This window comes from Mus caroli, chromosome 5 (genome assembly GCF_900094665.2).
Source record: "Mus caroli chromosome 5, CAROLI_EIJ_v1.1, whole genome shotgun sequence".
NCBI lineage: Eukaryota > Metazoa > Chordata > Mammalia > Rodentia > Muridae > Mus > Mus caroli.
This window is the reverse complement of record NC_034574.1, coordinates 43150451-43164350: the sequence shown is the minus strand read 5'-3', so window position 1 is coordinate 43164350 and position 13900 is coordinate 43150451. Positions and strand designations below refer to the sequence as shown.

Genomic DNA, 13900 nt, shown 5'->3' with positions numbered 1-13900 from the left:
AATGAGCCACCAGTGGGACTTGTTCATGTAGAGAATTACACAAGTTCCTTGCATAGTGTCCTCATGAGACATTAATTGTAAGAAGTCCTACTATTTTTTAACAGAAATGAGTGAGAACCATATGATTATTTTACCAACAGCATAGCCTCAGGTTTTCTTCATTGTTAATGGAATATAAAGGAAGGGCATATGGGTATTTATTTTACATGGAGCAAGACTGGTGTTTCTAATGCCAGGACATATTTCCCAGTACATATGTACTGTACATATGTACAGTACAGTATGTAATGGTGGCCCCACAGACCATAGGTTAGTAAACATTCTGTTGTGATTTGTTTTTAAACTTCACAATTCAACAAAGTCTGTGATGGCCAAAGAAATTCTGTCTTCACCCCTGGATTTAATATTTCTGTCATGACTTATATGAGTCTATAAAATGAGCTCATTAAGTTTACCTCCAACACTATGTTTAAAGCATCAGACACAAACTTTGAGAGATGGTTTGACCATGCAGTGTTGCTGCAAGGAGCCACATAAACTTAAGCAAGGATAGTTATTTGTGGGGAAAAAAACCTGGATAGACAAACTGAAGAGTAATTAGCTTAGGGAATATGGACAACATAAATTGCAGGACTCTAATTCATTTTGACCTAACGAGGGATCAAAGCCTTTAAAATTTATTTAATAAACTTTTTGAAGCTGAAAAGTGCTAGTAACAAGTACCAAGTTGGGATGTGCAGGTCAGGAACTGTTGTCACTATGCCAGCATCAGTATCCAGGGGCTGGCACAGATTTCTGAAGGTATACAGCAAAGAGAAACAAGAAAGGGCAAAACAAGCAAACAAAACCAAATTCTGAAAGAGGATGGAGACAGTACCCTAGAAACGAGGGCCTTGTCCCAAGGAGACAGACCGACTTCACAGTTATTTTAGTTTAAAAAGAAAAAGATACTGGACTCTAATGAAAACCCGTGAATATTATCAGTACCGGGGTTGAGGCAATGCATTGACGTAGGAAACTCCTGAATTTGTACAACTGGAATTGTTAGTGAGTTGGGGTGTTATACTGAAGAACCACAGTTTGAATGGATCAGATAACATGAATTCATTTCCTCACAGCTCTAGAATACAGAATATGAAAGATTTGGCTCTATTTGGCTTAAAGAGAGATTTTTGGCTCTGTTCTCATTATGCTCATTATGTCCTGTAGTATGGAGGGAGACTTTGAGACAGTGTTGTTTGCTAGGAAAGAGAGAGAGAGAGACAGAGAGAGACAGAGAGAGACAGAGGGAGACAGAGAGAGACAGAGAGACAGAGAGAGAGAGAGAACATAGAGACAGAGAGAGTGAGACAGAGGGTGAGACAGAGAGAAGAGGCAAGGTGGAAGAGAGAGAGAGAGAAAGATGTTACTTAACCAGACATGTTGGGAAAAACCTGTAATTTCATTATTTTGAAGGTGAAAACAAGAGAAGCAAAAATCAGCTTGTGAGCAATGTGGGCTATATAACCGCGACCAAATCCTGAAAACAAAGGAAAACAAGACAAACCACAAAAATGAGTTTCTCTAAAAAAATGTTTACTTCTGGGATAGAGATATCTCTTTATAAGTATTTGTAAACCACCAGACTTTAATCAAACTCCATTAACACAAAAGGCATGATCCTAAGACTTCACATGCCAAGTAATGAGGTTTTAAGTTTCTTTCTTTCTTTCTTTCTTTCTTTCTTTTTTTTTTTTTCTTTTCTGTACTCTCCAAGAAGGCATGGCAGGAATGCAGATTTAATAACATAGCTTTGAAAAGGTGTTCTTCATGATAAAATGGTTTTTTCATTTAAAAGTGAGGTTTGTGGAAGGTAAAAATTAAGTAATAAGGATATACCACCTAGCTATTTAATCTTCTAGAATGGGTAAAAAGTATGAACATGATTTTCATATGTCAAAATCAAAAATTAACCATTGAAATGGAGATGAATAGTTCTCTAGTTAGATATTAGAGTCTCAGAGAGCTTTCATCAGTGAAGCTGCAATCCAGTTACATTTGCATTTCAAGGAGAATCCTACAGTATAGTTTTAAAAGCCTGGGACTGCGAGGTGATTTTTCTGTCAAACCGAAAGCACCTTTATATAGCAACTGTGAATTTTAAGCATTTGCTCTACGTACCTTTATATCATAGAAAAATTAGTTAAATAGATTTTTTTTTAATTTAAAAAGTGAAATTGTACTACTTCAACCCATACTTTGCTTTGGTTAAAAGATGTCCATGAGTGCACTGTTGCAAACCATCCCCAGCTTTACAGGTCAGTGGTCAGTGTTTGATTTAGTTGATTTTGTAGGTTTTCTTGTGTTGTCCTTGACTCCTCTAACTTTTAAAATCCTCAACCCCCTTTTCCACAGGATACCCCTAAAGGGATTCCACAAGATTTGGCTGTGGGTCTCTACAACATATTCCCTCAGTTTCTGGGTGAAGCCTCTTTGATGACATTTATGCTGGGCTCCTGTCTGCAGTTATATCAGAATATCATTACTAGTTGCAGGGGCGACCTCTCTCTCATGGCATGGATTTCAGTCCGGGCCAGTAATTGATTGGCCATTCCCTCAAATTCTGCTCCAACTTTTACCCTAGCACATCTTGTAGGCAGGAAATTTTTGGGTCAAAGCTTTTGTGGCTTGATTAGTGTTCCAATCCCTCCATTGGAGGACTTACCTGGTTACAAGAGATGGCCAGTTCAGGCTCCATATTCCTCATTGCTAGGGGAGGAAACAAATCGCTATGTGTTCCTTGTACGTAATTATCCTAGATGTGTCCATGTTACTTCTCCTTTGCCTGAAATTTGATCCAGGACTAAATAGTCACTGCTGGCAAGAAAAAAAAATCTAGAGTATAAAAGAAGGTTTGTGACATTTTGGGGAGCTTCAAGATATGTCTGCCATATGTGATACTGTCAACTTTACTGAGATTCAAAATGATTAATAGAATAGATGTAGGTATATTTCTGTGCTTGAGTTTGTGGTTTGTTTTATTTTTGTTTCCTTTCTCCTGATTTAACTATTAATAATAAAACTCATTATGATGGGATTTTGTTTTGGTAAGGAATCTATTGCAAGGCTTTCTCGAGGTTTCACTTTATTATAAGAGACATAAAAATTAAGCATGAGGAATCTTCTTCCATCAAAGGGATGCCATAAACTCCTAGGACTAAGAGAGTCTATATAAACATGTGTCATAGTTGCATAAGTGTCTGGAAACCCAGGTCTTCTCATCTGTGAAATTGGAATAAAAACAATATCTGTTGTACAGTACTAAAATGGGATTAAGATCACTGTGTATGGTGGTTTGAATGAAAATGGTTCCCATAAAGCGCATACGTTTGAGTTCCTGTTTCCAAGTTGGTGGAACTGTTTAAAACAGTAGGAGGTGTGGTCTTGCTGGAGTGGGGCAGGCTTTTCAGGCTCAAAGGATTTGTGTGCTTCCCAGTTCTCTCTCTTTCTCTCTCTTTCTCTCTCTCTCTCTCTCTCATTCCTATTTGTGGATTAACAGGCAAACTCAGCTGCTCCTGTCACCATCCACTACCACACAGGCCAACCCTCAAAGGCTTTCATTTATATGTTGCCCTTGTCCCAAATTCTTATTACAACAGTAGACAAGTAACCAAAAGTCACGAGTAACTAGGATCTCATGAAAAGGATAGTAATGATGTTAAGTACTGTGTTTTCTATCTTCAATAACCCATAGGAACTAGAATAAGCAAACATTGTTATAAGAACAAGATTTCTGAGCAAATATCCAAACTGAGGACAGCACACAAGTCCATTTTTATAATCGTGATAATAGATCACAAAAAAAGGATGGCTCTGCAGATAATGATGCTTACCACTGAAGTTGGTAACATACTTTCTGTGATTAACAATGGGCATATTACCCAGAATGAGGTCATATCTTTAAATTAGTTCTAGCTATTTCGTAGAATAAAATTCTACCTACAAGGTAGAGCTCACACTGTTATTCTATTCCTGAGCTTTAGAGGGCAGTAAAGGAGTTGTTTATAAATATCTACTTGATAGGGGAAAAAAAAAGTTCTTTCACAAGTTATTTCTATAAGTAAGTGAAGATGTTACCTCCTAGGGTAGCAGTTCTCAACCTCTGGGTTGTGAACTCTTTGCAGGTCACATCAGATATCCTGGATGTCATATATTTACATTATGATTAATAACAGTAGCAAAATTACAGTTAAGATATAGCAAAAAATAATTTTATGGTTGTGGAGTTACAACAATATAAGGAACTGTATCCAAAGGTCACAACAATAGAAAGTCTGAGAACACTGTTGTAGGTCATTTGGTGTGTAGAGGACATATTCTCCTATAAGAAAAATGTACCCTGAACTGATATTAACTTGTGGAGAAATTCAAGTAGAATTTTAAAAGGGAACTATTGACTCTAATAAAATAATTCAGATTTTTCTGTAAAAGCTCTATATGTGTTTGTACTGTACAGTATCTACTGAGAAAGCAGGAATCATTTTAGAGAACTGTGAATGGAGTTAAGAGAAGGTCAGACCATTTGAGGCCAACTGATGTTTGCACATGGGCAAAATCAACAGTTACTGAAGAGCCTAGAAACACACCAACTGGAAAGGGAAACACAACTTATTTTTACAGGTAGCTGGAATTCACTGCCAGAGACTTTTTTTTAACAATTAGAATATTCAACACCCAAATGGGGAAAGCATTCTTTCAGTGGATGTGAACCATAAAATCATATCATTTGCTTTAAACAATTCAAAATGTAGCTTTCAGGTGCTCATGAAAAGTAAAAACAGGGATTTCTCCTCCTGCATTTCCTTCCCTCTCTCAGAGATATGCAATGTTACAGAGTATAAATTAGCATATATTAGTAGGAATTAATATGATTCTATTCTCTCAGAGTGTCTGACCCTTTTAGGTCTAGTTAGCCCCTTCTATTACACCTGAGCCATCTTATTATAAAACATTGTGAGTCTCGGGGATACTGCACAAGTTTAGTGAAAAAGCAGAGCTACATTATCAGTTTTCTCTTTGTCCAAAGCATCTTTCTTGAGCCTGTTCTGTACTGGTAACTGGATGTTGCTTGTATCTGGAACTTTGTTCCACTGCTAGGCAAGAGCTTTAGTGCAGGAGCTGTTCCATCAGCACTTGCTTCCCTTGCCTGTAGGATCTCCCAGGAACTACCAGCGCTAACCCAGTGCTCACTGCTTACATGAAGGAGATATCAAAACACCTAAAGTTGTTGTGCTTTACCTTGAACAACATCCATTGCTATGAGGATTTCAACTACTCAAATAGTCCAGGCATGAAACATTAGAACTGGTCAAAGGATCGTGCTTATTGGAGGCCGTGCTGTAAGTTCTTAGGTTTCAGAAATGAGTCCTGGTGGTTTGCAGACTATCAGGAAACAACATATTCTTTTATTCAAAAGTCAGAGTCAGAGTGACAGGACATAAAGTCAGAGAGATCCTAGGATTTTCAAAATCCCACTATCAAGAATCTTATCAGGCTTTGGCAATGCCTCTGGTAAATTCAACAAGACTGTCGGTGTGAGTACTACATATCCAGGATAATATCCACCTTTTGTTATTTACTGGCTTCTATCCTTTTTAATAGAAATATTGTCCTGATATAAGGTCAGAGTGTTCACATTGTTTAACTAATAGCTGTCACCTGATCTTAGATCTTATGTCACCATCCACAGGGACAATGGACACATTGTGATGTTGAACTACAGATAACTAAGCAGGCCAGACCAGGAGTGGATCCAAATCCAGGCAATTATTCACCCCTCCTTCGAAGGTTCCATACCTTAGGAAGTGGTACTCCTTCACTTCATTGCCTCCTCTCAGGCATCTCTCTGAGACAATTAAACTCATCTAGCATTTTGGGAACCGGCTTAGGAAAAAACCAATAAGGAATATTTCTCAGGAAATTATCTATATTTTCTTACTTTCTGGCTATCCATTTTTTCCATAGTGATGGTAAAAGCTGTACCAACATCAGGTACAACAAGAGAAACAACCTCACTCCACCACTCAGAAGTTGAAGTTGGAGTCAATACCCAAGACATAGAATATTTATCAATCACAGTTTGAATAACAGCAGCAAGAGGGCAACTGAATTCTAAAGTTTTATCAGTTCCAGGTAAAGGTAAAGGTACAGAGTTCCAGGGCTACATCAGAGAACATGGGAAAGTCCACAGGGATTTCTGTGGATAAGAAACGGTAAAGCTGGAGAAGACTCTGCCTTTGGATGCTTTCTGCTTCCACTGTCCTTAAGAAGCTTCCGCTTCATTCTAATTCTCCATTTCTAGCTCTAACCATTTATGATATGAACAATTTCCTTCAGAGAAGAGTTTGATCCATGATCTGGATCTCTGGGATCCAGCTGTAAGGCATTTTCTCTATTTGTGGGAAGATGCAGAGGTTTTTTTCCCCCATTATCCATCCCCTTCTCTGAGAAGGTGGGCCCACCTTCGGTAACTCCTACCCTAGCCCATCAAGTCTGTATGACTGGTTCTGTGTCAACTTGACACAAGCTAGAGTTATCACAGAGAAAAGAGCCTCACTTGAGGAAATGCCTCCATGAGATCCAGCTGTAAGGCATTTTCTCAATTAATGATCAAGGGAGGGTGGTGCCATCCCTATAAGAGCGCAAGCGGGGCAAGCCAGGAAACCAAGCCAGTAAGCAGCATTCCTCCATGGCTTCTGCATCCATTGCTGCCTCCTAGTTCCTGCCCTGTATGAATTCCTGTTCTGACTTCCTTTCGTGATGAACAGCAATATGGAAATGTAAGCTCAGTAAGCCCTTTCCTCCCCAGCATGCTTCTTGGTCATGATGTTTTGATCAGAAAGAGAAACCCTGACTAAGACAAATTGGTATCAGCATAGTGGGGTATTCCTCTGACAACCTGACCATATTCTGGGGAGGACTGTGGAAGGATTTTGGAACTTTGGCCTAGAAGAGCCATTGGGTGTTAAGAGATCTGTGGGATATTCTATAGGCACTTGTAATATAATTTTTAGAACACTGTAAAGAATGGAGGCCTGGCTTGTAAAATTTCAGAAGGAAGATTAAGGACTTATAAGAGCTGTTGCTATTTTGATTCTGAAGAATCTGTGGTTTTGGTTAGCTGGGACTGAAGAAGCAGCTGTGATTAACAAGATACCAGGACTACTAAAGTGAAAACTTTGCATTACTGGGATGAATGATGCTGGTTAGCTGGAATTATGAAATTAACAGTAAGAAGAGAGCAGCATCACTAAGGTAAAATATTCTGGGAAGTGTTTCCTGAAAGTACAAAGAGGCCATGTTCTGGAGATAGCCAAAGTTGTACCTTGTGCTGTTGCTGGATTTTTTAATGTGTAAGTCACCAGGTGGTACAGGTTTTAAAGTCATGAAGGGGTCGTGAGGAGCAGCTGAGTCTCAACACTGTGAGAGGCCATGGAAGGACATTTGTAAAAGTACAGCCTCAGTTGCAATTGATGGCCCAGGACTGAAGAGATCATTAAAAGGAGTTGAGATTTGGTACCATGAAGAGAGTCTTTGAGAGACTACTGGTGAAGCCCAGTTGCAGCTGAAGACAGTAGTGGTTTGGAGATGCCAGTACCATGAGGTGACTACTAAGAATAGCAGCAGCAGTGGAGTACAGCTAGCTGGAACCTAGAAGATTAGGTGTTTGCTACAAGGGCCAGAGCTGGAGAAGCGACCCAAGCCTTTGGAGGATCCCAGATGATGGTGAGTAGACCCCAGACACTGGAAAGTTAGAGTTTGATTTTGATTTTACTGTGGCTGTGACTGTGCTCTGTTTTTTCCCACTTGAACAAAGTGTTTTAGTGGAGCCCACAGTTAAGAGGTTTTGAATTGTATAAGAAATTGTATATTTTAAGTGGATTGAAATTTTGATATGTAAGGATTTGTAAAGACTGTAAGGCTTTTAAAGTTATTTAGGCCGGGCGTGGTGGCGCATGCCTTTTATCCCAGCACTCGGGAGGCAGAGGCAGGCGGATTTCTGAGTTCGAGGCCAGCCTGGTCTACAGAGTGAGTTCCAGGACAGCCAGAGCTATACAGAGAAACCCTGTCTCGAAAAACCAAAAAAATAAAAAAATAATAAAGTTATTTAGATCTCAGGGATGAAAAAATAAGGGTTGAGGCTTAATCAAGATGTGTTTGTGTGTCAAGTTGACAAGAGGTCAATTGCACTGGCTGGTTTTGTGTGTCAACTTGACACAGGCTGAAGTTATCACAGAGAAAACAGCTTTCCCTTGAGGAAATTCCTCCATGAGATCCAGCTGTAAGGCATTTTCTCAATTAGTGATCTCCTACACACTAATTTTTAATTATCAAACACTAGTTCATTAGAAGCCAGCACTATGGCTCAGTAGATAAAGGTACCAAGCATGAGAACTTAAATTTGATCCTGTAAATTGTGTGATGGAAGGAGGGAACTGACTTCTGAAAGCTTCAGAGCCCTTTTCTTTTACACCTTACCAACAACTACACATAATGCTGGTGGGTTTTGTCCACTTTTTAAAGTGTTGAATTGTCAGAGTCTCAACAGGATTTCACACCAATGTCACAAAGCAAGCAGGGCAGATATTTGTGCAGTTTGTCATTGAAGAACACCATGGTTTAGAGTATAAATGTTATTTGTAGGTGCACAGCTAGTAGGCTGTTGAAAGACTTTTTTCATTCATTTATTTATTTATTCACTTTACATCCAGATCACAGCCCCATCTCTTCCCAGTAACCTCCTCATATAACCCCTACCCCATGCTTCACCTCTTCTCGTCAGAGAATGGGGATCCCCAGCCTGGGCATCAACCTACCCTGGCACCTCAAGTCACTATAGGACTAGGCACATCCTCTCCCACTGAGGCCATGCAAAGATGTTCAGTTTGGGAAACAGGATCCTCAGGCAGGCAACAGCGTCAGAGTAAGAGCCTGATCTAGTTGTTGGGGGACCCACATGAAGACCAAGCTGCATACCTAGACTCTCCAGATTTCTCAGCTTTAAAATGTCTCACATTATCAATCCATTTATTTAACAATGTCAATACATTATTTATAAGAACAAAAAGTCAGCCTCACTCCTAAAATTAATCTAGTAGTCAGGCTTAGAATATTCACTTTATCAACTAAATGCTAGCAAATTTGAAATGAAGTGTAATAAATATCATGGTGGCAGCAAGGACCTTATCCCAGCCAGGGTTAGAAAGATTTACTGCATTATCACTGAGCAGTGGCTTGGGTGAGGAACACTCCTTAGAGGGTAATGACAGGAACATTGTTCATGAAAATTCAACCAGCTCTAAGTTCTGCTGATTTTCAAGATATGAAACAAATGTCCAGTTAGAAGTTTCCAGGACACCATGGTCACAGTGTTCTGCACAATTATGTGATAACTTTTTGAGTAACATACATTGGCCTCTGTTGTTGTTATTTTCTCTCTGCCTTCGCTCTTTCTCTCATTCTGCATTCAAAACTATTTCCAGAATATTTCAGTGCCGTGGGTCATCTCTGTGATAATTAATTATCATTGATCTAGTAGTGAGAATGTTAGTTAATGTATGACATTTGTTGATAAAATGCCAAGTAACAGTTCATTAATTATAATAGCACATTTTGGGGAAAAACAAATTCATTGGAAAGAGGTTAATGATCAGTTTGCCATCTGGCCTAGATCAGGAGGCCTCCTGGGTCAGTATTGAGTCAGTGAAAATTCCATGAACTATCTTGGTACACACAGATTAGATGCAGTCGCTGAAACCCAATAGCATTGTCAATAAAATCTTGGTATTTAGTGTTTACTGTTCAAAACTTGGCTTTGGGTGGTGCTTGAGGAATTCCAAGAATTCAGTGAGTTGAACAGATGGGGAAAGAAGGTAGCAACAGAAGTAATCAGGATAGGTTTCCAGGACTGTGATCTTGGCAAGTAAAAGCATCTGAGAACATACCTGGGAGTTCAAGAACTTTGACTGTTATAGGAAAATGATAACGACCTGATCACACTGCTGCCAGGAGGTCAATACCTTCACAGGCACTAACTACCAACCAGAAGGTTAGGGAATGTGGAGCATTGTGCTCCATCCATTCTGTACCCAAGAGAATGTAAGTCATTAAAAGGTCTGAACAGTATCATAGGCTGAGTTTCATTCTGAAACTCAACAACTAGGTAAGAACTTGAGTGCAACGTCAAGTCATACAGTGAGAAGACAAAAGTTGTCATTGATTTCAAATTTCAGTTTTTGAAGGTGTCTGATATGTCCTGGGCATATCATATCATATTTATATCTTACTATAATCTATCGGGAAAGGTGTTGTATGGCTGGTTTCCAGAGTAGAAGACTGGGGAGGCTCATGAGAGTTAGGAAAGTAGCACAAAGATACATACATGTACAGCAACTTTCAAAATTGGGTATTGCAGTCATATTTTTATCAAGAGCCATTTCTACCAGTGTTATTTCAGGACCATAGTGTATGGCACCCTGTACACTAGATATTGCCCTATATATTATGAACTCAGTTGAGTTCATAAATTGATATTATATAATCCCTTATATGCAAGAATAAGAATATTGTAGTGGGGATGCTGGGGAAGAAAATTTCCATATTAAGTTTTGTTCTCCATGGAAGATAATTCACACTGCTGCCAAGTTATTTCTCTGAGCTATCATTGGTGGGATTGGACACCATATATTTTTTTTTTAAAAAATGTAGTAACACTAGTAAAATCTACTTTGAAATATTCATGCTGGTGCACTATAGGCATTCAGTTCAAGCTCTTGAATGAATAAATAATTGGATATATTTTTGTCCTGAAATAGCAGAAAGCAGAGATGTGCTTTTTCTATGTATACTCAAATGTGCCTATCATCAAAGCAAGGGAGAAAATCTGGCCATCTGCCCCTATGTCATTAATCTCCCAACCACACTGCCAAAATGAATCTTCTGAGAGCCCTTAAGCAAAGGTATTTGGCTATTTCATACCCTACAGCAAAATATTAAAGCACAGGGATTCTTAATATATCTCCATTTATTTATTTATTTATTTTGAAGATTCAGTAGCATCACGACACTAATTTGAAAGAAATTGATAAGTGAGACAGATGTTTTTAAAATGTGCTCATTAACATTAAATATTAACTGAATAGTCAAATATGAAAAGAAAATGCATGGGTTTATCAATGTTATAAAGCAAATAACCATCTTTAAAAGACTCCATTATATAAACAGAATATTAAGTAAATATTCTTCTCAAGTATACATGACAATTCTTCATAATATACAATCTGCTAAATCATAAAAAATCAGCTCTACTACATTGCAATTAGAATTGTTAAAATAAGGCAAAATGTGTTTTGTAACTATGATTTTAAAAGTTATGTGCAACTAACATACAAAATTATAAATTAAAATTAATATAAAATTAAAGAAATGGATCAAATAATCAGAAATCACAAGATGGAAAGTAGTCTCAAGCATGCACAACAGAAGATTTCTGTTTAAGTATTAAGTGCTAGGGCATGCTGTCTTGTACACAGAGGAAAGACTTGGTTTTTCCTAAGATAGGTTTTAGCTAGCCTTATCGATAGAAACAAGCAAAGTAGAATAGCTTAGAAGGAGATAGGTTAGAAACTGCAGTTATTGCTGCTCCTAGGACTTCTTTTGCAACTGATTTTAAGCTGAGAATGATGGCATGTGTGTAAAATGATCTCAGGTAAGTGAAAACATGAATTTCATGTTTATGACAGTGAGTGAGTGAAATGGTCTACTCAGCAATGATACAGTCTACTGGTCATGCAGAATGTAGACATCTCTTAGACCAGTTCTCTTGAATGTTGTGTGAGGTGTGTTTGTGTATCAGTATAATTTAAACATACTGTATACTTTTTCAACATCATTTTTATGAGAGACAAAAAATGCTTTATGAAGTACTTAAGTATGTCATAATAGAAGCTTTGGGGGAGGGCATGTGAGAGTATACTCATGTGAGCTTTCACATAGAGGGCATGTTAGGATTCTATACTGTCACACTCAGATAAAGATAAATAAGGATGAAAGAGAGATTCTTACATATCTCTATATGTCAATATCGAGTTCAGAGAATGTGAAGGCATTCATTTGGACAGCAATAAACTACGGTGGTCTTCTACATTTTGGCATTTGCTTTTGAGAGCAAACTGTTTGGGGACTGCCATATGTCAGTCCTTCGGATCCTAGTGTTTTCCATCTGCCGGTACTCGCAAAAAGAGACATGTGTACAGGAGTAAGGACTCTTGGCCAGGCAGCAGGGTTTCTACTTGCAGCACTGAGCTCATATCATATGGCTTATACTTCTGTTTATTAGCCCTGATCATTCTCCTTATCAGGAAAAACTTGTCTGTAAGATGACATCACTTCTGATTGTTTAGGGGTTCTTTTTCATGTAGAGAGTTTAGAAATTGAAGATTTGATAGAGTGAGTGATGAGGAGGGATTGTCTGACAGTTTTGTTTACTGTCAATTGGGACATAGGGATTCAATTTTTCAACTAAATAAGGATTCTAAGAATCCTTGCTGGCATGCTGGCATGTTGAAAGGCATTAAACCTGGCAGTGAGATAAAGAGAAATGGCCATCAAGTTATCCAAAAGGAATTGAAAGAGGGTATGGGATTCAGCCCAGTGCTTTGTCCTCCACTGAGAATAGTCCAGAAGAAAATCCGAGGACACATGATGGGGTCTAATTCACTCAGTAGGTGATGAACGTGATAACAAATGGAGAAACTAAGATTCCATTAAATGAATGGATTCTTTTCTAAATTATACAATCAACTGTAAGGACAGTAAGGAAAGCTTTATTATATAAATATTGTTATACACTGTAATATATTATATTAGACTAATATAATTGCATGATATATTGTCTATACCATATATAAATACATATGCTATATAATACAGATTTTATATATTATAAAATCATAAGAAAAGATAAGTGCAAAGACCAAAAACGATGAATGGCATCAGAACTTGCCTTATTTGAGTTGTAGATAAAGCTTGGCAGCCTGAAGTTCTGGGTGAGGGGAATGTAGAGTCTGAAAAATATCCTGTAAATTCCTAAGCAGTGCATCTTGAGAACTTTGAGTATTTGCAAATTCATGAGTAAAGAGCATAACTCGAATCACAAGGGCATGAAGCAGAGCTTCTTAGTGTAACAAGTGTTCAGCTGCATGGGCCCAGTGAGAACTACCCTGCACAAATCAATGGCAGCAATGGTAAATGCATCTTCAGAGGACTGACCAGGCAAATTGACCTCAAAGACAGGGGAGTAATTAGGCAAAGTCAGGTTTCCTGAAAGTTAATTCATACATGCTCAAGGGCTGACTCAAAGTGAAAGTGAAGAATTTTAATTTGTCCTAGACCAAAAGTCTACTGAGCTCTCATTTAAAATTATTTCAACTTACAACAGGGCATTATAAATGAGAAACAAACAAACAAAAGAAACCATAATGTTTTCCTTTACTGAAATTGACAAAGACAATTCAACAATAAAATAATGACTGTTCTATGTAATATTTGGTTGTCTGAACTTTAGTATGGATAGCTAATGAATTAAATATTAACATGTTTATTTTATTGTTTTACAATTCTGTATTTATCCCATCATGTCTATGATCTCATATATACTATTACTGGAATTATATTAAGCTTTTAAAAATTATTGGAGGTAGAGAATAATAAAATTGGAATTAGTGAATAAACTATTTGATTGATATAAGTGGGTGAATATTATAATTTTATTCATAAGTATGAATAACATCACAGAAAAGACAATTGCTTCAGTAGCATGCGAAGATACACCATCATTCATAATTTCTCAGGCTAATAAGAT

General features: G+C 37.8%; 1 protein-coding gene across 3 annotated transcripts in view; it reads left to right on the top strand.

Annotated features, from left to right (window-relative positions):
- Kcnip4 (potassium voltage-gated channel interacting protein 4) overlaps nt 1-13900 on the top strand; it is a 1098278-nt gene that overhangs the window by 447078 nt on the left and 637300 nt on the right. The window contains exon 1 of one of the 3 annotated variants that reach the window (XM_029477028.1): nt 6935-7764. The exons of the other annotated variants lie outside the window; for them this stretch is intronic. The gene's annotated coding sequence lies outside the window, so the exon portion shown is untranslated. Of the gene's footprint in view, nt 1-6934; nt 7765-13900 lie in introns of those variants that run through there. 3 annotated transcript variants of the gene reach the window in all.